The following is a 24513-nucleotide window of genomic DNA, read 5'->3' as shown; positions in this document are numbered from 1 at the left end:
GAAAATGAAATCAAGGAATTTTGGTATTTCAAAGCTTTAATTTTTCCTGCTCTCACTTATGACATTTTCTTCCCCTGGAGAGACAAGATAAAGTGCTGTCATAAATGGGTGAATCTCTTGTCAAATGACAGACTTGATTCACCATGGCAACTACAAATCAAGGTGCTAGTGTGAATTAAAGCCCTGCTTAAAAGGCGTTTTGTATTTAAAAATGAATTTCAATCAAACAGATATTGGGTTAAGGCTTACCTTCTTTGTAGTTGTTGACTAAGAAACTGCTTTGCTGTGGTCAGTATTTGTGCAGTCAGATTGTAGATAACTGTGATAACAGTACCACTGGATATACAGGTTGTCTATTTGTAATTCGGTTATATGTGAGCTGTAATGAATATAGATGATCAGCACTTTTAGCATAACAAATACTGGTAACTCAAAAAGTAAGGATTTTTTCCTGATTATAGAAATCATCTTTTTTTTTAAATCAGGCCCATTTTAATGAAACAAATACGGCTTGTGTTATTCACAATGTATCTTCTATCAAAATAAACTAGTTTGGATACAAATTAATTGAATTTTATCTAACCACCATTTTAATTAATTGCTTTATTGAGATTCTATGAGATTTTGCAGTAAAATTTGTTTTGTCTTTTATATCATTATTTTTCCCAGTGCAACAAAGTACTATTATCAACTTAAGTTACACCCTGCCTAAATTGATAACAGTACAACATCAAATACTTAATTTAAAGGTAAATACATTCATTTAAAATCATTTTTAAAATTCCTCACTTAAAAATGTCCAAAGAACATTGAAATGTAAATGTAAAATTGCATGAAGCAAAATGCGGACACAGTAACTCCAGCACAAAGCTGATATTTTATTTTTATACAAAAGTTTTAAAACATACACATCAATTCCACTTTACAATAAATACCAGTGTGGTCTGTGATTTAACTTAAATAATAATAATAACAATAATCTTTATTAGTGTCACAAGTAGGCTTACACTAACACTGCAATGAAGTTACTGTGAAAATCCCCTAGTCGCCAAACTACGGAGCCTGTTTGGGTACACTGAGGGAGAATTCAGAATGTCCAATTCACCGAACAAGCACATATTTCAGGACTTGTGGGAGGAAACCGGAGCACCCGGAGGAAACCCACGCAGACACGGGGAATAAGCATAAAAGAGAGGAACGAAGTCTTGGCTTGGTTTTTGTGATCATCGTAATATGATGATTGAAAGAGACTTCTAATAAGTATCTGCTAATTAAATCACAGCATCTGCAGGGATGTGTGCATCTTTTCACTTGAGTTCAGGACAGCATATTCCCAAACTGCTTGCTAAAGCACCTTAGATAGAATTACAACAGCATTGTTCCATGTTCTGCCCACCCAGTCCACTTTGATGCTTATCCTTCTCCAGATGAGTAGTATTAATCTCATTTCTCTATTGCCATACCACTTTATTGCCTTTTCCATCAGGCACCTGAGTAACCTATTCTTAAATGTTGTCATGGTCAATCTTTTAATCACTAACTCTGGTAATATGTGCCAAAGACTCACAAATACCTCTGTTAAAAAAAATTGCTACCACCCTCTGCCCTAAACCTCATCCCCAAGTCTCACGCACAGTTTGTACTTTACGAAGTTTAACCTTATATACGCTTGGGTTGGAGCTTAAGGTTTGGAGTCATAAAAGAATGAGCCCACACTCAGCAGCCTCCCTCCCTACTTTCACTCTCAGTTCCATGACAGGAGGCTAGGGAATGTATCCATAATCAAGAGCTCATAATTAGTTAATACATGTCGAAACTATACTCTTTGTAGATACAAGAGTATCACTTTTCACACTGATGTTCATGTATCCTTTTAGCAGAGGTGACATCGTTACCCTTCCCATAAGTTACAATATAATGCACTCCTCAGCATTCTAAAGTGAATCTCTACATATGCCAGTTCTTTAAGATCACTTGACCCCTTTTCCCCTTTCACAGCTGCAAATTTATTAAACAAAAAAAAGGTAAATTCAGCTATCTCTTGCTCCCAGTAAAAAGTCATATTCAAAAGGAGGAAGGGTGGGAGAAGCAACATGACTGTGTTGCCACTCTAGTTCTGACCCACATTCCCTTTGATTGCCTCTCCCCAGTGGGAGTATGGAATCATAAGAATGATTTTAAAAAGCATAAAACTGGTGTTCTGGTGCACGTAAGGCTCAGCAGATAAATGCACAACACAATAAGATTACAGAGTTGATACATTGGCAACTCAGCTGAGCTCAGCCAATGCAGTGGCAGGGGCATTTCATTTGGCCTCGGTATCCTTAGGTTAAGGGAAAAAAGCACGTAAGGTCCCATTCCTGCTCATTATCCAAAGCTCAGATCTGGCTCAGTTTGAATGCATGCCTGTTAAGTCTGGCCAGTTGGTTAACCTACAAGAGGGCTGGTGGCACCAACGGAATCACAAGGGACAGAAGATTTTCAAGGTGTGAATGTAGAGAGAAAAAGATAGTGCAAGGATAAATCCACTGCAAAAACTTGCATTTCTTTTCTCATCCTGCCAACAGTTTGATTATCTTTTTTTTCCTTGTTTCATAGATATTCTATGTGGTGGATTTCACTGAAGATTATGAAGGTTTGATTTTCCAGTCCAGAAAAGTACAAATGAGATTAGCTAGTAACTGGTGCAATACTAACCAAGAACTCACTGGGCAAGCATGTAGCAACTGTCAAGGGTCAGCTCATTTTTATAATGCCATATGTTCCTTGGCCTTGCACACCGAGGTACCGAAGGGATTGGGAGCAGAACATCACACTGCAGCTGGCATTTACAGGGAGGAGGCTACTTAAAGCTATGTATCCTGCAGGGGAATGGGGGGATGAATTCTTAGAGCTTTCGATGTTCCAAGTGCATCTGAATCTATTAGCAGTCTTTGACAAGGCTGAAAGAAGGAGACAAAAATGTCAAGTAAAAAATGATGTCAACAGAAACCCATTGGGGCAATGAGAACTTAGCTTGTTGGCAAGTGGCAAAATATTGAGCATCCTATCCACTATTTAATACCGGTGAAACATCTGTTCAGCTGTGTGAAGTGTGTAAAAGAGGAAATTATTTTAAATCACCATCACAGTGGGCAGCAATGCAACAGTCTGGCATGAGGAGGCAGTTTGACCCAATCATCTGTGCATTACTCCAGGGCTAGGAAACATTAGCAAAATGCTTCAAGGAATATGGCATGGTAGCATTAGCAAATTTACTAGTTTTTTAAAAATAAATTTAAGAGTACCCAATTCATTTTTTCCAATTAAGGGGCAATTTAGCAAGTTCAATCCACCTACCTTGCACATCTTTGGACTGTAGGGGCGAAACCCACACAAACACAGGGAGAATGTGCAAACTCCACACGGACAGTGACCCAGAGCCAGGATCAAACCCGGGACTTCGGCACCATGAGACTACAGTGCTACCACTCCGCCACCGTGCTGCCCTGCAAATTTACTAGGTTGACAGCATATCTGTATTGCACAAAGTGCCATGTTTCATATGTAATATTTGCATTTGCCAGGTCTTGACACAAGCTTAATTTTTTTCATCGCATCTAATGCATAACCACACTTCAATAAGCGTGCGTTGAGTAAGCAGTGTAAATTGGAAGTCTTGCCATATTCTCACACATTTCAAGAGCTTTACATGTCAAACCATTAGGCAGAATTTTTGGTTATTTTTTCGAAGTGCTGGCTCAAGTGAAAAAAGTGGTATTGTAGCCATGTAAAATGGCTGCGTTCCGATTAATCTGGCCAAAACCCAGTTTAAAATGGCTAACCCGAAAGACTGCTGGGAAAAGCAGCCAAGAAGACACAAGCAGGCAGCTGCAGATAGGTTTGCATATTCAGCTCTGGGAACGGAGCCCAGATCGATACTCAGGGCTATCAACAGCTCATCAACCCAGATATCCGCAGTTGCATTCAGGACTGTTTACACCTAATCTACTCAGACATCCACAGTTAAATCAGCTATCCCCGGGAACAATTGCAACATATTAGCAATTGAATACCGGGCCAGACCTGTCGGCGCCTGCAGTGGCCGAAACAAAGACAGGTGAGCGCCCAACCCCCGATGAGCAACCACCCCCCGATCGAGGAATCGCCTCACCATTGGACACATCGACCCCAGAAACTGGGGACAGAATCCAATCATTTGGGACTCAGGGTCAAGGGCCGCCCCGGGATGCGGGAAGCCCCTGGGCCCTATAAAAGTAAAGGTCCAAGTTCAGATCTCTCTCTCTCTCATCTTCGCCTGCTCGAGACCTTCGCAAGACCAGCCACCGGCAAGTGTAAGTTTGAATCCAACGATCGCTATCCGGTAGAGACACCTAGCCACCGACCTGCAGCAGCCCTTTTGAATCCCGCGGGCCAGATTTGATTGGACAAGCCATTCGTTTCCCTGACCTGGTGGGCTCTTCCTAAGTTAAGTATTGGCCAGTAGTGATAGGTTTATTATATAAATAGTAGTATTAGGGTATTAATATTGCTTGTTGTATATAATAAATGACCGTTGTTTTAATCCTTACTAAGCGGTGTGCTGTGTTATTAATCATAACCTGAACTTGAACCACGTGGTGGTATCATAAAGATACCTGGCGACTCATGAGCAAAGGTGACCTAAACAGAGCAAATAGACTAAAGCTAGAAAGAGCAACAGTATGCAGCCCGCTGGCTGGATTTTTCACCAGATTTTCCAACATCCTGAGAATAAAATGCTGGAGGCAGATCCCACGCAGGCGTGATGGTCAGCGCCATTTTTAAAGGACACCCCGATCCAACAGTACTAAAATAAAACCAATAAAACCTAGGTTCCCCCCACAAGCACACACATACACGCGCACACGAAGAACCCCCACCATGGATCTTCCCAGAAAAAGCCCCCCCCCCCCCCCCCGCACACTGCCCCCAAGTGCAAGAGGCATACACCAGTGCTCCTCCCTCCAGGGCCCAGTCAGTACTTACGGTGTGCCGCAGGCAGGTTCTCTTCTCCTGGCTCCTGTTTTTAAAAATAAATTTAGAGTACCCAATTATTTATTTTCCAATTAAGGGTCAATTTAGCGTGGCCATTCCACCTACCCTGCACATCTTTGGATTGGTGGGGGTGAGATCAATGCAGACACACAAAATATGTGCGAACTCCACAGAGACAGTGACTCGGGGCCGGGATCAAACCCATGTTCTCGCCGCCGTGAGGCAGCAGTGCTAACCACTGCACCACCGTGCCGCAACAGTGCTAACCACTGCACCACCATGCCACCTATTCCTGTTTTAAAAAACCTATTACAAACCTCACTGACAGGATGATCACATCATGAGATCTCGCCAGCGAGAATCTAATTTTCAGCCTCTCGTAAGATTTTGCACCTCCTTGTCATTTACATCTGGGCAGACAAGGGCATAAAATCCCAGTCACTGTCACCATCCTAGCTGCATGATCACTTACAGTCAGCCAGGTCGGCCCATAGGTTTCCTTGCAGCAGACAGCCCACATCTGTAACTGTCTCGCTATAAACCAACAACTTCTGCAGGCAGGTGTCATACAAATTAGAGGGGAAATTATCCTAGGTCTGTTCAGAGGTATGTGGAATTATCTGTGTACAGCAAATATTGGTCAATTCAGCAAATTGGGAACACAACTTTAAAGGGGCCAATTTTCATTCTAAATTCTGGAACCATAGGTATTTCATGACTTTGCAGGCCCGACTTTGAAAAGTTAGCCAACTCACCCCATATATTGATCTCCTGGTGTCAGGAGACTGGCTACCAAGGCATGCCCAAGGTGGGAACGGAAATGGGCGGATGGCAAGGCTGCAGGTTAGAAGACAATTTTACTGCCGTTTTGGTCCAATTCAATTCATTGTTGTTAGGCCCTCCAGCCCTCACATTTGCCAAAATCAGTTTGAACAGATGACCAGACACCTGCTTTTTCCAGATGGCCTCATTATGAATGCTTGGCTGGGCTCCAAAAGTGGTAATGGACTCAGCTCGGCAGGGATATGTTTACACAGCATGGGTTGGCGGGGCATTAGCTTTGCCTCATTAACATTCTTATTGCCTTGTACCACGTTGTTCTTTCCTTGATGTGGTTACCAATATCTGTTTATTTACTTGGACAAGATTAAGAAGTGTGAAGTGGGTTCAGGCTTTGATATCAATTCTATAAATGGCCCTGCTTGATTGACATCCTTGTGAGGTTGTAAGATGAGCAATTAAAAAACAGATTTTCAAATGCTCTTTGCTTATTACATTAGTTCGTGGGCAGCACGGTGCCGCAGTGGTTAGCATTGCTGCCTCATGGCCCCGAAGACCCGGGTTCAATCCCGGCCCTGGGTCACTGCCTGTGTGGAGTTTGCACATTCTCCCCATGTCTGCGTGGGTCTCACCCCCACAACCCAAAGTTGTGCAGGGCAGGTGGATTGGGCACACTAAATTGCCGCTTAATTGGAAAAAAAGAATTGGGTACTCTGAATTTTTTTTTTAAAATTGCATCAGTTCCTGGAGCATTTAAAAGTCTTGCCAGACATTCCAATGGTTCATTGAGTGGATACTAGAAAGTAGATTATGGGCATGAGGGATATGGAAGAGGTATCAGAATTGGAGGGGGGATGGGGATACGTGGGGTATACATGGGAGATGAAAGCATTGGCAAGAGCATTTAAACCTACTTGTCAAATGGTTCACAGATCCTCAGAAAGCATGTGCCAAGGTTCAAAAACGGACTTACCTGGCTGCATTCCCACAGTCTTCAGGAACCAAAGCAGGGAAATTTGAATTTCCAGCAGGGATTTAAATTACCAACCCGATGTCACTAATTGAGTATCTGGCCACAACCAGCAACCAGCCACTATTCCCGGCTTGATGATGATAGAAAGCGGAGGGAATGTTGGTGGAAAATTCTAAATTCTGCCTTCACTTTGGCCCTCCTAACTCAGGTTTACACTGAATCAGGAGACAAAAGTATAGTCCATGGGTCAATCCATTATTCACCTTTTGAATGAATGGAGGGAAAACCTGTTATGCCTGGCTCCCCAATTTAACACTTTTATATAATTACTGATCCTTCCAACAGCTGCAACGGTTTAAATATGCTTTAGTTGTAATTCTTATCTAAAACAATCAGCTTTTTTCTTTTCTGCTTCTCCCTTTGATACCAATCTTAGAAAGTCTGAAATCTGACACCTATGAAGGCCATTTCTGGGGATTTTCCAGTAATGTGAAGGACAACACTCTTGGTTCCTTCCTGAAAATAAGCTCTAAAAAGCCAGTCAGCTAAATAAATATAAGTCTGCAGTAAGTTTTAGTCAAAAGTAAACAACTATCAGCATCTTAATAAAAGGATAAGGTTTGTACCAAAGTACAACATGCATAGTGGTTCAGATAGAATTCTTGAGGACTGAAGAAATTTCCTACACAGGGCATTTTTTGATAGTACCTTCTGGCATAGAAGATCTTCAAAGGTGGTGGAGATCAGCTCTTCAGCCAAGGTCCCAGTTTAGCCAACATTCAGCATCTGGCACCATATTGGTAAAGAAGTTGACGCACACACTAGAAATGACCACCCGGAAGCTCGTTAAGAGACTACAGCACTCCATAAGTGTCAAAAGTGGAGCTAGTATTCAATTGGAAGACTGCACAACATTTTGACAGGTAGTGTTTGTCCTAACACCTTCTCCTAACAGCGACCAACTGTTTGGGAGTATGCACGGTGTAAGTGTGCGTTATGAAGTTCTTCTCAAGGAATGCTTCCCATTTCATGTTCAGTTGCTAGGGCTGTGCAGATCTCCAAAATATGTCGGCAGACTTTCTGCAACATTTGTCAAGATTTCATCAAGGCATTACTGAGGACATCACCTAAGAAGACTAAGGGCGCGATCCTCCAGCTACGCTGTGCCGGAAAAGCAGCTCGCTGAAGTGCAGTGTGGCCGGTGAAAGCCAGAAGACCCCGCTCCAGGGATTTACACGGCTCGTAACACCTCGTGAGATTCAGCGCAATCTTGCTAGACGTTGCAAGTGGAATCCCACCCTCAGTGGGCAGGATTACATTATAGCAAATCTGCATATTAGAGTGAGGCAGTAAGCCTTACTCTAATGTGCAGATTCCAGAGGTATCTGAGGCTTTGGGATTCAATCCCTTTGCCCTGGGACCTAGGGAAGTGCCGTTTGATACTGGTCCCCACAAACGGGGACCAGAGGGAACAGCACCCGTGAAGGTCTCTAAGGGGATCGGAGGCCCCCAGCTGCATATCCTTTGGGGAGGGTGTTGCCCTGGAATTGTTGGTGCCACCTGGGTGCCAGCCTGGCACTGGGGGACACTCCCATGTTGCATTCGGGCTGAGGGGGGAGGATTATTTTCGGGGGTCCCAATCACTCGCTAAAATATGGTGTTCCGGCGAGCAGAGCCCCCCCCCAATTTTAAAAAAGGGGGTTATATGCGGCCTCGGCCATCTGTTCCACATTCAGGCCCCTTATTTAAAGCAAGTCGCGTTGAATAGTCATGTGTTTCTCAGCACTGCAGCTAAAAGTGCTCGCTCCGGGTCTTTGTTCCCTTTGGGGAAGATCACGCCCTAATTGCTGATCTACTCCACTAAATCGGAATAATCTTATAGGAATGCTTATAGGAGCCCCACATGGTCTGGACAAACATTCAGAGCTGGACATGAGGAGTGGCAAATCAGCATCAGCTGCTGCAGGAGAAGGGGCAAGAGTAATACTCCATTTCTGGGAGTATATCTGTCCTCCTCTGGACCTCCTCTACCTGGACCTGCTGTGTCATGAGCCGTTCCCTCAAGCACTGCGCAAACCTGCAGCATGTCACTTTGCACACAGAGCGGAGATGGGAAAATTAGCAACAACAAAAGGGCGAAGAGTTTCTGATGGAGTGTGATCTCGGTCTACAATGGAGCAGATGGAACTTGGAAGATTCTGTAGATACGGACCACAAACAAGTTGCGCACTGACATTGTGCACCTTTTCCTTATGCAGCAGGTTTTGCCATTGATAAAGTGACTAACATGGATTTGTGGTGCCACTTTTGGCTTGCAATACTCATCCATGCTCTGCTACAAACATACAATGATGAGTAGTAAAGACCCTCTGGACTAAACATTTCATCTACTGTTGGGAAAACAAAGATAGTTTAAAGAAGTTTATGTTTGTATTGGTAAACATTACAAATAAGGTATAGTTTTAAGTGGAATGTAGGAATTAGGAGTAGAAGTAGGCAATTCAGCCCTTTGAGCCTGCTCCGCCATTCAATCAGATCATGAAGGATCTCTTCCTGGTCTCAGATCCACCTCACCATATTCCTCAAACCAGTTTTTTATTTTTAAATCAGAAATAATCAAAAAAGGTTTAATTTAATGTTTCTGTGTCTGTAACACCTGTACTTAGATTCATGCTGAACAAAGTTGTTTGTATGTGTGAGGATTGATTTAAACTTCAACTGTGATTGTATTGTGCTTAGAGAGGGTTACGGCATGAACAAAAAATTGAACTAGCAGGGTTTGCTTGGCAATTGGAAGCCCTTGTAAGGATAAAAACAAATTTTTAAGTTTTAGTTTTAGCTGAATTTGTGGGCAGTTGGAGACAGGACCTTAGGGAATGAAGATCTCGACTCTGCCAGAAGAAAGACTGGACAGGATGGGAGCTGCAAAGAGGCAGCTAAAAGTTACAGTCTGGATAACCAGGGAATTGGGACAGAAAGAATGTAAGACAAGTGGAGTTAAGTGAACACAGACCAAGGTACTGTTCAGAAGAATTCAAGGAGGAGTAAACAAAGTGTTCTGAGTGAAAGAGACAATTGTATTAACAAATTTAAACTTAAATCAAATATCTGCTGCCATTTTAATACAGTCTGGGAGTCCAGCGTTAAAGCAATTGTGAGAAGTCTACACAGCAATCAAGACAAAGAAATCCTTAAAGGTTGGTGTCAAATCCTGGACTAGAATCGCTGTTAAAAGTGGAGTGAGAAGCTTTGTTTAAAAGTGTCATTTGGAAAAGCTGATCTGGATTTAAGAATGCAAACTGCCAAGGCAAAGCATAATTATGAGAAAAGATCTTAAAGCGTGTTTTTGGGAGTGGAGTTTGGAAACTCTCATGTGACAAGGGGATGCACGGTGGCACTGCTGCCTCAGCGTCAGAGACCCGGGTTCAATTCCGAACTTGGGTGACTGTCCGTGTGGAGTTTGCATGTTCTTCCCGTGCCTGCTCCAGTTTCCTCCCACAATTCAAAGATGTGTAGGTTAGGTGGATTGGCCATGCTAAATTGTCCCTTAGTGCACAAGGATGTATATGTTAGGTGTTCTATCGGGATTAGGGCCTAGGTGGGGTGATCTTGCAGAGGGTCGGTGCAGATCCGATGGGCCGAGTGGCCTCCTTCTAGGAATTCTACTCTATTCCATCTAGGGAGATTGTGGGGAGAAATCCACTAACTTAGATTCAGTGCTTGTATTTGACCACAGCCAATCTTGTGTTTTAAAAAGGGACTATGTGTTAATGAAATCATTGTAGATTAAGATGTATTTGGCAATCCATGTTAATCCTAAAACCTGTGTTCAATTGTTAATCTTAGGGGGTATTAAAGACATAATGCATCAAATCCCAATTTTTTCATGATTAATAAACGTTTTCTTGTTGTTGTGACTACTGGAAGACTTTTGGAATATTGGATTCAATGTATTGGGTAATGCCTGGGGTTAAGAGCACATTTAACTGCAGTGGCCATGTTTATTTAAAAATAATTCTGTTTTGCAGGTCCTGGGTACTTTTAGCAGCCATAAGGTGAAATTGACAAAGGAATGTGTTTTTCAGTCCAGACTAATAGACTGTGGTTTGACTGGGAAAGCCCCTTTGGGGGGGGGGGGGGGGGGGGTAGAGAGAGAGAGAGAGCGAGAGAGAGAGAGATGAGTGTGCTTTGGAGCCTGGAGAGATACTTTGTTTTTTTGGTTTGGGGCGATGAGGTCATTGCCGAGTGGAGCCGGGGTATGTAGAGAGACATTTTGAAAAGCTTGCGTGAGGCAGTTTTTGCCGAGAGGAGTTTAATTCTGATCTGCCTGATGTGTAGTCCACAATTCCCCCCACAGTAAGATAGACAGTTGTATGTTTTGTTTTTCGCCCTTGTTGTTTCATGGGAAATTGAGTAATAGTGTTTAAGGTGTAATTGTAAGCTGTTCTTTTTGAGTGTGAAGTTAAGAAGTTTAATATTGTAGTCATAATAAAGTTTTTGTTTTAAAAATACAAAAGCCCTATTTCTTCATGCATTCACTCCTGGAGTGAATCATTCTTTCTGCATAGTCTTTCAAATAAACTAAAAGATTAGGGTTTTGGTCCAGTATCCCAGCCACTGTCGGGTCTGGTCTGGAATCGTAATATTGTTAAAACAAATTAGTGGCGCTGTGACTCTCTTCCTCCACGTTTTATAATTTTTTGAGCCGAGGTTCCATTCTGGGATCTTCACATCCCGTTTAACATCAACTGGGATCATACCACTACACAACTGTGACAACTTGTGCATCAAAATATTATATACCCTCCAACCCATGCAAAACCATGCAATTTCCTAAGAGGCAGAGCAATTTGGAGGGAGAAAATTTGACAAATGCCTCTTAAGACTCATCTAGGCAATTTAACTTGTCCAAGAGAGCACTCTGGTTCTGAATTCCCTTAAGTACCTCACTTTCATTTTAAAAAATATATTTTTTTAATTCTACATTTTCACATTTTCTTTCAAAAATTTACACCCCACCCACAAACAGTAAATGGTAACAAATACAAAATCAATCCCCTTAACAATACCAATGATCCCATCCTCCCACCACCCCAAACAACGGCCCACCTGTCAATATATGCATCCAATAAACCAAACCCTCCCACGGTGGAAACAGAAAACAAAGGAGAAAAAGAAAAAGGAGTCCGGGACCGCCCATGGTCACCATTGACCTATAGAGTCCATTTCCCCTCCCCCCCTACACTCAACGCCATCCAGCCTCTGAAAGAGTACCATACATGATACCCAAGAGTTGTACGCCCCCCCGCCACCCCCCCCCCCCCACCCCAAAGTCTCCAGCTCCTCCCGTCCACTGCCTCTTGTAAGACTCCTCCTCCCAACCTCGGTTCCTTCCCCACAACTTTCCACCCCGGCTAGACCACTCGGACCCTGTTCTACCAGGCTCCGATGGCCGCAGCCCCTCCCCCCCACCTCACGCCCGTTCACTGGCCGGCTTAAACCGGCCAGCGTGGAGGACCCCGCCCGGGTCCCTTTCCCCCTTGCCCGGCCCTAGGAAAGCCCAGAGATCCCCTTTTAGCACACACACCCCGCATATCCACCTACACCCCAAAGAGCACTCATTTCAAGTGAAAGTCCCATCCCTTCCCTTGTCCAAATATATACAACATTGGCTCCTTTAGCCCCTACACCCGCACGCAGTGAAACAAAAAAGAAGAAAATACAGTCATGAGCTTACATCGGCACATGGCCATTTCTCAATTTGTCAGTTCTGCCACAGTCCTTCTGCCTTTGCAAACTCCTCTGCTGCTTCCGCCGTTCCAAAATAAAAGTCCCTGAGCTTATAAGTCACCCTCAGCTTCGCTGGATATACAATGCCGCACTGCACCTTGCTAATGTACAGTGCCCTCTTCACCCGGTTGAAGGCAGTCCGCCTCCTCGCCAGCTCCACCGTAAAGTCCTGGTATACACGTATACCAGCTCCAGCCCACTGCACCACCCGCTTCTGCTTGGCCCAGCTCAGGACCTTCTCCTTCACACTGTACCTACGGAAGCAGAGTCACTGTCCTTGGCAGCTCACTCGCCTTTGGTACAGGCCTCCACGACCGATGAGCCCGATCCAGTTCATATCGGGAGGGATCCTCCCCCTCCCCCAATAGTTTTGCCAGCATCGCGGCAAAGTACTCAGTCAGCTTCGGTCCTTCAACTCCTTCGGGCAGCCCCGCAATCCTCAAATTCTGTCGCCTGGATCTGTTTTCCAGGTCTTCCATTTTTCCTCGCAGATCCTTGTTAATGTCCATCACCTTCCGCATCTCCTTCCCCATCAAGGCAAGTTGATCACCGTGCTGCAATAACGTCTACTCCACTTCCTTCAGCGCCTCCCCTTGCTCTCGCACCGCCGCCACTACGCTCGCCACCGCCGTCATCACTGGGGAAATCGCCTCCTCCACCAGCGCACTCAAAACCTCCCTCATCTCCTTCCTCATTGTCTCCATGTATTTTGTAAACTGCCTTTCGAATTCCGCAGCCATCACCTTAGTTATTTCTTCAGCCATAAGCAATGCGGCCTCCCCTGGTGCTCCAGCCTCCATTTTCTTTACTGACCCCGCGGTGACCTTTCCACTCCCCGACGGACTTTCAGCTGCTTTTTTCACGGCCGTTTTTTTGCTGGTCTTCGACATTCCCCTCCTCTGTGCTGTCTCCCGACTTTTACTTCCTTCGCTGGCCCTAGGACCGGGCGTTAACCCCCGACAATGCCGTTCCCCAGTACCTCACATTCATAAGAGACGGTGGCCATACTAACCAGGAATAGGCCAAGCTGTTTGATGGAATTCAGTGAATCGCAGTGCAAGTGTGCAGCAGCTGGAATTGCTTTTGAGGAGGATTTGTACGTGTATCGAAGGGGCACGGGACGGAGGGGGGAATAGAGAATAATTAAGGATAAAGACAAAGATGAGAATAGATACACAGAAGTGCAGAGGGAAGTGGGAAAATTAAAGGCAGTGAACAGGAAAGAAAAAAGGGGACATGGACAAGAATGAGAACAGGAGAAACAAGAGATAATTGGTAATAATGGAATATTGGAAGGAATAATGAAGTAAAAGAGGGGACAAAATCAATAGCATCAAAGACAAGAAAATGGATTGCAATGGAATGGAGAGGGAAGGCACTAACCTAGGACCAGAACTTGGGACGGTGGAAAAAGTCTAAAGTAATACCTTTAAGACTGGGAAGGAAAGAGAGCATAAGCATTAACCGCAAACGACCTGGGTACCGGAAATGACAACAGCAATGAACCCACTTGACCCTGCAAAGTCATCCTTTCTAACACCTGGGGGCTTATGCCAAAATGGGCAGGACTGTCCCATAGTCCAGGCAAGCAACAGCTTGACATAGGAATACTCACCATACTATAATGTCCAAGTCCCAGACACCTTCATCACCATCTCTGGATTTGTCCTGGTATGACAATTCAGTGTATGCTCTAGCTGTGATTAAGAGCAGCCAATACTAATTGGGGATAAGTTAGGACACATATATAAGGATAAGTTTCCACCCAGGTTGCGGAACTAAGTAGAAGGGAAAAGTAGTCTAAGTTTTGTGAATAAACACATGTTGAAGATGAACTGGCTGTAGCTGCTTCCTTTGCCAGACAGTTGTTCACCACAGTAAAATGTCCACTTCCACCACCAAGATAGACCCACCTGAGACGGTGGCACAGCAGTGTATAGTTGGGAGTTCTCGACGTTGACTCCGGATTGCATAAAGTCTCACAGCATCAGGTCAAACATGGGCAAGGCCAGGCGTACCAATTACCACCTACTTTCCTCCCTCAGCAGAAGAATCAGCGCACCTCCATGTTGAACATCATTTGAAAGAAGCACGGAGTGTCGCAAAGGCATAGAACATACTCTGGGGTGGAGGATGTCAATGCCCATGACCAACAGTTATTTAGTCGCACCATCACTTAGCGTGCTGGTTAAGTACTGAAGGACAAAACTGCCAGACTGGGCCTGCCGCATATGGTGAAGGAAGAAGAAAATACTATTTGACCTTCCCCTCACCAATCTATATGTTACAAATGCATTTGTCCTTGAAAATAATGGCATGGGTGAGTCCTGTACAGTTCTTGTGCAGGCAGAGTCCTGTCTTCACATAGAGGACACCATTCGTCATATTGTGCAGCATAACCACTGCACTAAATGGAATAGATTCAAGCAAATCCAGCAGTCAAAAACTGGGCAAATACAAGATAGTGCGGGCCATCAACACAAGGGTATATTGGATGGACTACAGGATTATATAAACAAAGGTGGTGAGATTGAAAATCAGAGAATGATTATTTAGGAATGTCTACTTAAAGTCCTAATGTCCGTGTTTCTTTAAAAAAAAAATTTTTTTTTTAAATTATCAATTATGAAGGTAAAATGCCTTGGAATTAACCAGCATGTGTAGTTTAAAATAGAAAGTTTTCTGGGGAACATGCTATTTGACCCTTCCCCCTTCTAGAAATACACCAACAATTTTGTTCTTTCAATACGTGTATTTTATCATCTGGTTGTTACGCACTTTTGCCCTCTCATGCAAGTGAAGGAACTGTGGATATGCTTATAGCTTAAGTTGCAAGCCCATATGGGGGCCTCAGTTTGGTCCCCGATACAGGATAATCAAAGGTTTGTGCTGGGCAGAATGGATGGGGTGTTCCTAAGTTGGCATCGGGCAGGAATTAAAAGGATGGGAGACCTGTTCATAGATGGGACTTTTGCTAGCCTGGGGGCGCTGGCGGAGAAATTTGGGTTGCCGCCCGGAAACGCTTTTAGATATATGCAAGTGAGGGCGTTTGAGCAGGTGAGGGAATTTCCGCTACTTCCAGCACAAAAGATTCAGGACAGGGTGATTTCGGATGTATGGATTGGAGAAGGCAAGGTCTCGGCGATTTATCAGGAGCTGCCGGAAGCGGAGGAGGCCTCGGTGGAGAAGTTGAAGGGCAAGTGGGAGGAGGAGCTTGGGGAGGAGCTGGATGAGGATCTGTGGGCTGATGCCCTAGGCAGGGTCAATTCCTCCTCCTCTTGCGCCAGACTCAGTCTAATACAGTTCAAAGTAGTACATAGGGCGCATATGACAGGGGCGAGGATGAGTCAGTTTTTTGGGGTGGAGGACAGATGTTTGAGATGTTCGGGGAGCCCAGCAAATCACGCCCATATGTTCTGGACATGGCCCGGCGCTGGAGGGGTTCTGGAGGGGCTTTGCGAGGGCTATGTCTAAAGTTGTGAACACCCGGATCAAGCCGAGCTGGGGGATAGCATCGGACGAGCCGGGAGTGCAGGAGCCAAAAGAGGCCGGTGTTCTGGCCTTTGCGTCCCTGGTAGCCCGGCGGAGGATCCTACTAATGTGGAGAGATGCGAAGCCCCCGAGTGTAGAAGCTTGGATCAATGACATGGCAGGGGGGCAGGGGTTCTCCAGGCGGTGGCAACCGTTCCTAGACTTTCTCGCGGAACACTAGGTGGAGGCCGAAACAGCAGCAACCGGGGCCAGGGCCGGGGCCAGGCCGGGGGGGGGGGGGGGGGGGGGGGGGGTAATATGTTTTTGTTAAAAGGGGGCGTTTCCCCCACTTTTGTATTTATTTGTTAAATTAGGTTAATGTATCTTTGTTTGATTTCCTATGTGCAATTGTTTTTTTCCTTTCTGGAGTGATTGGTTGAAAATTGTTGAACATATATTTTTTTTAAAGTTGCAAACCCATATAACAACCTGTTCAGAATCAGGAGCTGGATTCTCCACCGTCGAGATGCTCCGTTTTGTTGGCAGCCCGGGGGGTTCCCAGTGGCGTGGGGCTGCCCCACAATGGGAAACCCCATTGACCAGCCGGTGAAACGGAGCATCCCGCCGGCGTGCCGCACCAGAAATCTGGCGCAGCGGGAGGGTGAATCCAACCCCAGAATTCTTTAGGCGCTGAGTTCAGCTTTTCTGAAGCTAATTATCTTTTACTAGTTTTCTAAGTTAACATGTATGGATTTGGGCCTGGGTGGCAGTGTTTTTTTGATATTACAAAAGAACTTTGGTTGGTCTTGAAACTTGGGCAACTTTTTTTTTTGACGGCGGTACGGTGGTGCAGTGGTTAGCACTGCAGTCTCATGGTGCCGAGGTCCCGGATTCGATCCCGGGACTGTCCATGTGGAATTCGCACATTCTCCCCGTGTCTGCGTGGGTCTCACCCCCATAACCCAAAGATGTGCAGGGTAGGTGGATTAGTCATGTTAAATTGCCCCTATTGGGGCTAAATGGGAAAAAAAAGAATTGGGTACTCTAATTTTTTATTTTTTTTTAAACTTTGTCTTTTCTTTTGTGTGTTTTTTAATGCATTTTATTACAAACATGTATCAAAACAGGTTACAGCAAATAAACACCCCGGGAAACATACTTCCCAGCAATCAACTATACAGTTTGTACAGATTTCTCCCCCTCTCTACCCAACCTGCGACGAGCAGCTCCTCAAACACGGTCACAAACATCCCCCACCTTTTCTCAAACCCCCTTGCAAAGCCCCTTAACTCATTCTTGTCATAATATACACACAAGTATATGATGGTGCAGAGACAGACACTGACTGACACACTGAAAGACCAATCAACACATAGAACATTGCAGCCAATCACCAGACAGGACACGGCCACTATATAGCCAAAGGGCACTAGTTTTCCCGCTCATTCGGGATGCAGCCTCTAAGACAGCCAGAGCCAGTGAACAGTAACACGAACATCTACCATGTGCTAGCAGTATAGTCTGGTCAGGTTAGCCTCAGGTCTCCAGTCAACCTAACATTTAGTGTCAACCCACAGTGCTCATAGCTAAATAAAATAGAGTTGTACTTCTACAAGTGTTGGTAGCCTGTCTCTCTCACTGCTCTGGTAAACGCAGTCCTCACAGACCCAGCATACCCAACACATCAATACTTAATCTTCTCCAACCACAGAAAGTCATACAAGTCGCCCAATGAAGCCGCTACCCCTGGTGGCGATGCCGACCGCCATTCCAGTAAAATTCGTCTCCATGCAATCAGAGAGGCAAAGGCCACGACACCGGCCTTCCTCCTCTCCATGAGCTCCGGCTTCGCTGAAACCCCAACTATCGCCACCAAAGGGTCCGGGTCCACCTCCTCCTCCACTATCTTGGCTAAGACCGCGAACACTCCTGGCAGAATCTTCCCAATTTTTCGCAACCTCAAAACGTGCATGTGATTCACTGGCCCCCGCTCACACCTCTGAAATTCATCTGCTACCCCCTGAAAGAACCCACTCATTCTCGCCCGAGTCATATGCACCTTGTGCACCATCGCAAACTGTATCAGGTTCATCCTTGCACAATAGGAGGTCCCGTTTACCCTACGCAGTGCCTCATTCCATACTCTCCAATTGATCTCCCCTCCCATTTCTCCTGGATTTTCACGACCCACTCGCCTCCCTGCTCCCCTGGCCACTTGTATGTATCAACAATTCTTCCCTCCCCTTACACATCCAGAAACAGCAGTCGTTCCAGCAGGGTGTCTCCCGGCAACCAAGGGAACCCCATCCAGACCTTTTGTGCAAAGTCCCGAAACTGCAGATGCCCAAAATCACTCCCCCTCGGCAGCTCTACCCTCTCTCTTAGCTCTTCCAGACTGGCGAAACCTTCCTCCAAATACAGATCCCTCACCTTGACCAGTCCCACTTCCCTCCACCGCCTGTACACACTATCCAGCCCCCCGGCTCAAACGCATGATTCTCGCACAGCGGCATTAGCACCGACATCCCTTCCACCCTAAAATGCCTCCTCAATGGATTTCATATCTTCACCGTGGACTGCACCACTGGGCTCCCTGAATACCTACTCAGAGCCAATGGCAACTCTGCCGTCACCATAGCCCTCAAACTAGACACCTTACAAGATTCCTCCTCCATCTTAACCCATTCTACCCCTTCTCCTTCCCACCACCGCCGCACTTTCGCTGCCCAATAATAATGAAGCAAGTTCGGCAATGCCAATCCCCCCTGCTGCCTCTGACTCTGTAGCAGGGTCCTCCCCACCCTCGGCACTTTCCCCACCCATACAAAATCCAAAATAATCGTGACCACTTTCCGAATAAAGGCTTTTGGTATAGAGATCAGTAGAGCCTGAAAAATGTATTTTCTTTTGTGACTTACTCTTCTTGCATGTAACCTGTCAAATAACTGTCATCCAAGAAGAAAAGTCTTATGGACTCAAAACAATACAACCACAGAATTCCTCCAGCAAAAGGAAGCCATTTGGTCCATCCTGTCTGCACCAATCCTCTTAAAATCCTCCCCAGCGATTTCCCCTTAACCCTAGCTAACCTCCACTTCTTTGGAAACAAAGGCGCAATTTAACATGGCGAATCCACCTAACCTGCACATCTTTGGACTGTGGGAGGACCCCACGCAGACACATGGAGAAAGTGCAGTCGTCACACAGACAGTCACTCAAGGCTGGAATTGAACCTGGGTCCTTGGCGATGTGAGGCAGCAGTGCTAACATCTGTGCCACCTAACCTAACAATTCCCCTAATGTGCCCCTAACAATTCGAGTCCATATGACCCTTCTACAGAATTCTGTACAATCCAGTTGTTGATATGAAATCAGAGGTTAACTCTGTTTGTCCTTCTGCAGATGCTGCCAGATCTGCTGAGTTTTTCCGGCACTTTCTGATTTTATTTCAGATTTCCAGCATCCACAGTATTTTGCTTTTAATGAAATAGCAGTCATAGTAAGTCAGGACCATTTTCAACCTGTGAGTTTGTTAACCTAACCATTAATCCCTTCTTGTAATTAGAAGAGCGGGAACCACCATTCTGACAGACTACCTAGGACATTCCCTGAAACAAGAGAAAAAAAATCATGCTTTTGTTTGCAGATCTCAAGTGCATTGTACTAGCACCAAAACGCTCCATTAAAAAAGATTTGTTTCCATAATGTTTTCAATAAGGCGCCAGCTGCTTCCTAGTATAGTTTAAAAAGATAATGTTTCAATTTGTTAGTGTAGCAAAAATACAACTGAAGCGATGATGGGAGAAAACGAACCAAAGATGGCCACATGGGCTACATAATTTTGGACCAGAGAGGTTGCATCGTTTTGTCAAGTCGTAGATAGAAGCTTTGCCATCCTTACTTTCTGTTTTCCAAAAAGAACAAAAGTCAATTTTTAAAGATATTTTTGAACTTTTAGCAAAATAGCGTATGAAACATTACATAGAGATGATTTAATTAGTACTCATAAAAATAGCAATTTATGGTGCACCTTCATCAATGATCCTTTTATGTTTCTCAAACAACTAATCACCCACTTAACCAGTATAAGTGCAGAAAATGTGTTCACAGAATTTACAGTGCAGAAGGACGCCATTTAGCCCATCGAGTCTGAACTGGCTCTCTTAGAAAGAGCACCCTACCCAAGCCCACACCTCCACCCTACCTCATTGCCCAGTAACCCCACCTATCCCCATTACCCAGTAACCCCACCCAACACTAAGGGCAATTTTGGACACTAAGGACAATTTAGCATGGCCAATCCACCTAACCCACACATCTTTGGACAGTGGGAGGAAACCGGAGCACCAGGAGGAAACCCACGCACACATGGGGAGAACGTGCAGACTCCACACAGACAGTGACCCAAGCCAGGAATCGAACCTGGGACCCTGGAGCTGTGAAGCAATTGTGCTAACCACAATGCTACTGTGCTGCCCCTTAATCAAGCTCTGAAGTGTACAACTGTATTAGCAAATACAGCAGAGAAAAGAAAAACTATTTTATTACCTGCAAGTCCAGGTGACCTCTGATCTCAAAAAAATGCAAACAAAAAATTGTAAATGAGGGAATAAGTAACCAGAGGCGATGTATTTTATGCCAATAACCAGAGGGACCTGGCAGAAAGTAAGAAAAACATTGCGTGACCCAGGAGGACACAAAAATAAGACATGAATATTACTGTAAAGCAGCAGCACAAGATACATTTGTGCATTGTTGAAAGCTGAGGTTATAAAACATGTACTTTGAAAAAAATCTATTAACATAGAATAAAATTGCCAATTGCTTGCTTTATTCTATCTGACATGACTGGAAAAGAGAATATAGTACAGGAAAGACGACTCATGCATCAAATCAACACAAGGTAAATTTTAAAACCCTCAACCAACCAAGAACAAGGCAGATCATCCTGAAAATCAAACACAGACACTTCCCAGCCCATTTCCACATGCTGCCATTTTCCTGGAATTTTCCGCACAGGCATCCTCAGATTAGGCCTGTTTTAGGCTGCAGCGTAGTTCAAATTAAGGTCCTATAATATACATAACACTCCAGTGTAATTTTGAGATGTTAATGGGCACAGTATGCACTTCACATGCTCCACCCACTGGTACCAGGTGTTAAGCAGTCTAAATTGTGATCCCTAAAGGGACTGCTCTCGGCTGCTCAATCCCAGATTTTCTGACAGCTCATGCTGACCGACTCACCCCTCTCGATAAAATCTCCGGCACTGTTCCATAGAGCAGCATCCAAATTCTGTCCATCCCGGTTGGCAAGTTGCAAGGTTATTATTAAGTATTGATAGCTCACCAATCAAATGTAAAGGAGGCCCCCCCACCGCATTTAATTCTTAAATGCCCTCAGATAATGAAGCGGTCCATGACAATATCCAGGCTTGGGCTGATAAGTGGCAAGTTACATTTGCGCCACACAAGTGCCAGGCAAATGACCATCTCCTACAAGACAGAATCTAACCAACACCCCTTGACATTCAATGGCATTACCATCGCTGAATCCCCACAATCAACATCCTGGGGGTTACCACTGATCAGAAACTGAACTGGACAAACCGCATTAATACTGTGGCTACCAATGCAGGTCAAAGAGCTCGGGCTAGGATTCCTACGGGGAGTAACTCACCTCCAGACCCCCCCAAAGCCTGTTTACCATCTACAAGGCACAAGTCAAGAGTGTAATGGAATACTGTCCACTTGCCTGGATAAGTGCAGCTCCAACAACACTCAAGAAGCTCGACACCGGGGCAGCACGGTGGCGCAGTGGTGAGCATTGCTGCCTCACGGCGCCGAGGTCCCAGGTTTGATCCCGGCTCTGGGTCACTGTTCGTGTGGAGTTTGCACATTCTCCCCGTGTTTGCATGGGTTTCACCCCCATAACCCATAGATGTGCAGGGTTGGTGGGTTGGTCACGCTAAATTGCCCCTTAATTGGAAAAAAATGAATTGGGTCCTCTAAATTTATAGAAAAAAAATATTAAAAATAAAACAAAAAAATAAAAATTTTTAAAAAGCTCAACACCATCCAAGACAAAGCATCCTGCTTGATTGCTTCCCTTCCACAAATATTCAAACCCTCCACCACCAACAAACAGTGGCAGCCGTGTGTACCATCTACAAGATGCACTGCAGAAGCTCACCAAGGTTCCTTAGACAACACCTTCAAAACCCACGACCGCTACCATCCAGAAGGACAAGAGCAGCAGGTACCTGGGCACCCCACCACCTGGAGATTCCGCTTCAATTCACTCACCACTCTGATTTGGAAATATATTGTTCCTTCACAGTCGCTGGGGCAACATCCTGGAACTCCCTCCTTAACAGCACAGTGGGTGTACCTACACAGCAATGACTGCAGCAGTTCAAGAAGGCAACTCACCACCACCTTCTGAAAGGTAACAAGGGATGGGTAATAAATTCTGGCCTAACCACTGACGCCCACATCCCGTAAACAAATTTTAAAAAAGTTATATGGATAGCGATTGTTTTCCTTCGAACAGAGAAGGTTAATGCAAGGTTTAATACCGGTGTTAAAAATTATGAAGGATTTTTGTAGAGCAGAAACTTACGAATTCAGTGCCAGAAACGATGGTGGATTTTTCAATACCAATTTTCAAAAGAGAATTTTTGAACTTATAGTTGAAAAGGAAAAAATTGCCTACTCTGCGGAGAAACAGCAAGAGTGTGGAACGAATTGGAAAATTCTTTCCAAGACCCAGTACAAGGGCAATGGGCCAAATGACCTTCTTTGCGCTTATGATTCTACACATCTTCTGATTATCTGGAAATAGCAAATCATAAATTGTAAGAGGTTCTAAACCTCTTTGAAGGTTATTTTTATGCAACTGGCCTGAAGAAGGGTGCTATAGTTTAAGTTAAATAAATATGTTATCACGTTGCAAAGAAATATCATGTTTCAGCTAGGATTATGCTTGAATCAGAATTTCTATGTAATGGGAATAAAAATAAATGGCACATCGTAATTCTACACTTGGAGCACATGTGCATTTTCTAGACCCACTATATTAACCCAGAATGCTAACAAACCTCAGAATTTACACCCCCTCCAAAGCTAATATGAGCTCATGTTATCACATAAGAACATATGTGTACATAGGATATAATGAGGCAGATGTTTACAGACAAAAAATGAATTAATGTTCTCTGAAGTTGATAAGCTGTGCTTAGAAATGAGATTGACTGATTTCCAAGCAGTGCAAAATAAATATTATCTAAAGTTGATAGGCATGGGTGGAACAGTGCTGCTCCCTTTTAAAGTAAGTTAGCAAAATTTGTTGATAAATGCAAAGTAGCATCAGTTTGATACAGAGTTGGGCACATATATTGGAAACTTTTCTCAACGTATTAAGTTAACTTTAAAACTCAGTCAAGGACAAGAAAGTTGCCTTGGGAACCTCATTAAGTGAGGATTTGGGAGGGTCTCACAGCTGCAAATGCTGGGACAACTGAGGGCGATGAATGGAACCAGAGACAGAATTGTGATTGTTGAAAGCCAAAAGGATAGTTTCGTTTTGGCAAAACTGAACTGAAGGAACTTTAGACTGATTTTTGACGTCCTGTCCATTCAACAGTCAGAGAATATGGCAGCAGGCTCAAAGTGAGTGGTGATGCTAGAGATTGGTTTGGGCATCAACCTACAGGTAAACAGTTGACCGATTGTTGTCAGATGATTTCCCAGATGGAATCATGACACACACCATGGGTGTCTGTGCAGTCAAGGAGAGTGAAAAGAAAGTCTATGTGACCAAACAATTTGGCTATTTTGAGTTAGATGGAACAGAATGTAGGAAATGAAACGTGATTAAAACATGCAACATAAATCTTAACAATGCACTTAGATGCTCAAAGCCAACATGATTTTACAAAAGGCAAATCGTGTTGAAAAATTTGTTGGGAGTTTTCTGAGGGTGCAACTAATACAGCAGATAAAGGGGAACCTATAGATGTAGTCTACCTGGACTGGCAAAAGACATTCGCAAAGGTGCCACATAAAAAGTTGCCACCTGTGAGATCCAGTCAAGTCTTCGGCTGAAGACCTACCTAAGTGACAGCAGCAGCCTTGGGGCTGCCCAATGTTCAATAGCTGGAAAGATATAAATGAGGTCCGGTTGTTAAGTAGGGCCTATATGGACTGTTAGACGCTCCTAGACAGCCGTCGAGATAGCTTACGGCTGAGGAGTAAAATTCCCCTTCCCACCTGCGTGTTTGTTGCAATATATGTGGATTTCAAAATGTAAAATAAATGAATAAACTATCTGGAGCTTGAGCTGCATGGTGATTTAATACAAATCTGGTAATAGCTGTGCTGCCTGACTATTAGAGCAGTGAAGTATTATACATTTACTCTTGTGGATCGAATTATCATCCACCATCTAATTTCCAATCAGGTCTTCATTTACACAGTGTGAGC

At 44.5% G+C, this 24513-nt stretch overlaps 1 protein-coding gene across 14 annotated transcripts in view; it reads right to left on the bottom strand.

Moving 5' to 3' along the window:
• Nucleotides 1-24513, bottom strand: part of foxp1b (forkhead box P1b) — a 739458-nt gene that overhangs the window by 563705 nt on the left and 151240 nt on the right. For 11 of the 14 annotated variants that reach the window (XR_011934140.1, XM_072472250.1, XM_072472248.1 and 8 more), the window contains one exon: nucleotides 250-379. The exons of the other annotated variants lie outside the window; for them this stretch is intronic. The gene's annotated coding sequence lies outside the window, so the exon portion shown is untranslated. The remainder of the gene's footprint in view (nucleotides 1-249; nucleotides 380-24513) is intronic. 14 annotated transcript variants of the gene reach the window in all.

The sequence above is a fragment of the Scyliorhinus torazame genome, chromosome 13 (genome assembly GCF_047496885.1).
Source record: "Scyliorhinus torazame isolate Kashiwa2021f chromosome 13, sScyTor2.1, whole genome shotgun sequence".
NCBI classification, from domain to species: Eukaryota; Metazoa; Chordata; class Chondrichthyes; order Carcharhiniformes; family Scyliorhinidae; genus Scyliorhinus; species Scyliorhinus torazame.
Note: the sequence above shows the minus strand (reverse complement) of the source record. Positions and strands in the feature narration are given on the sequence as shown.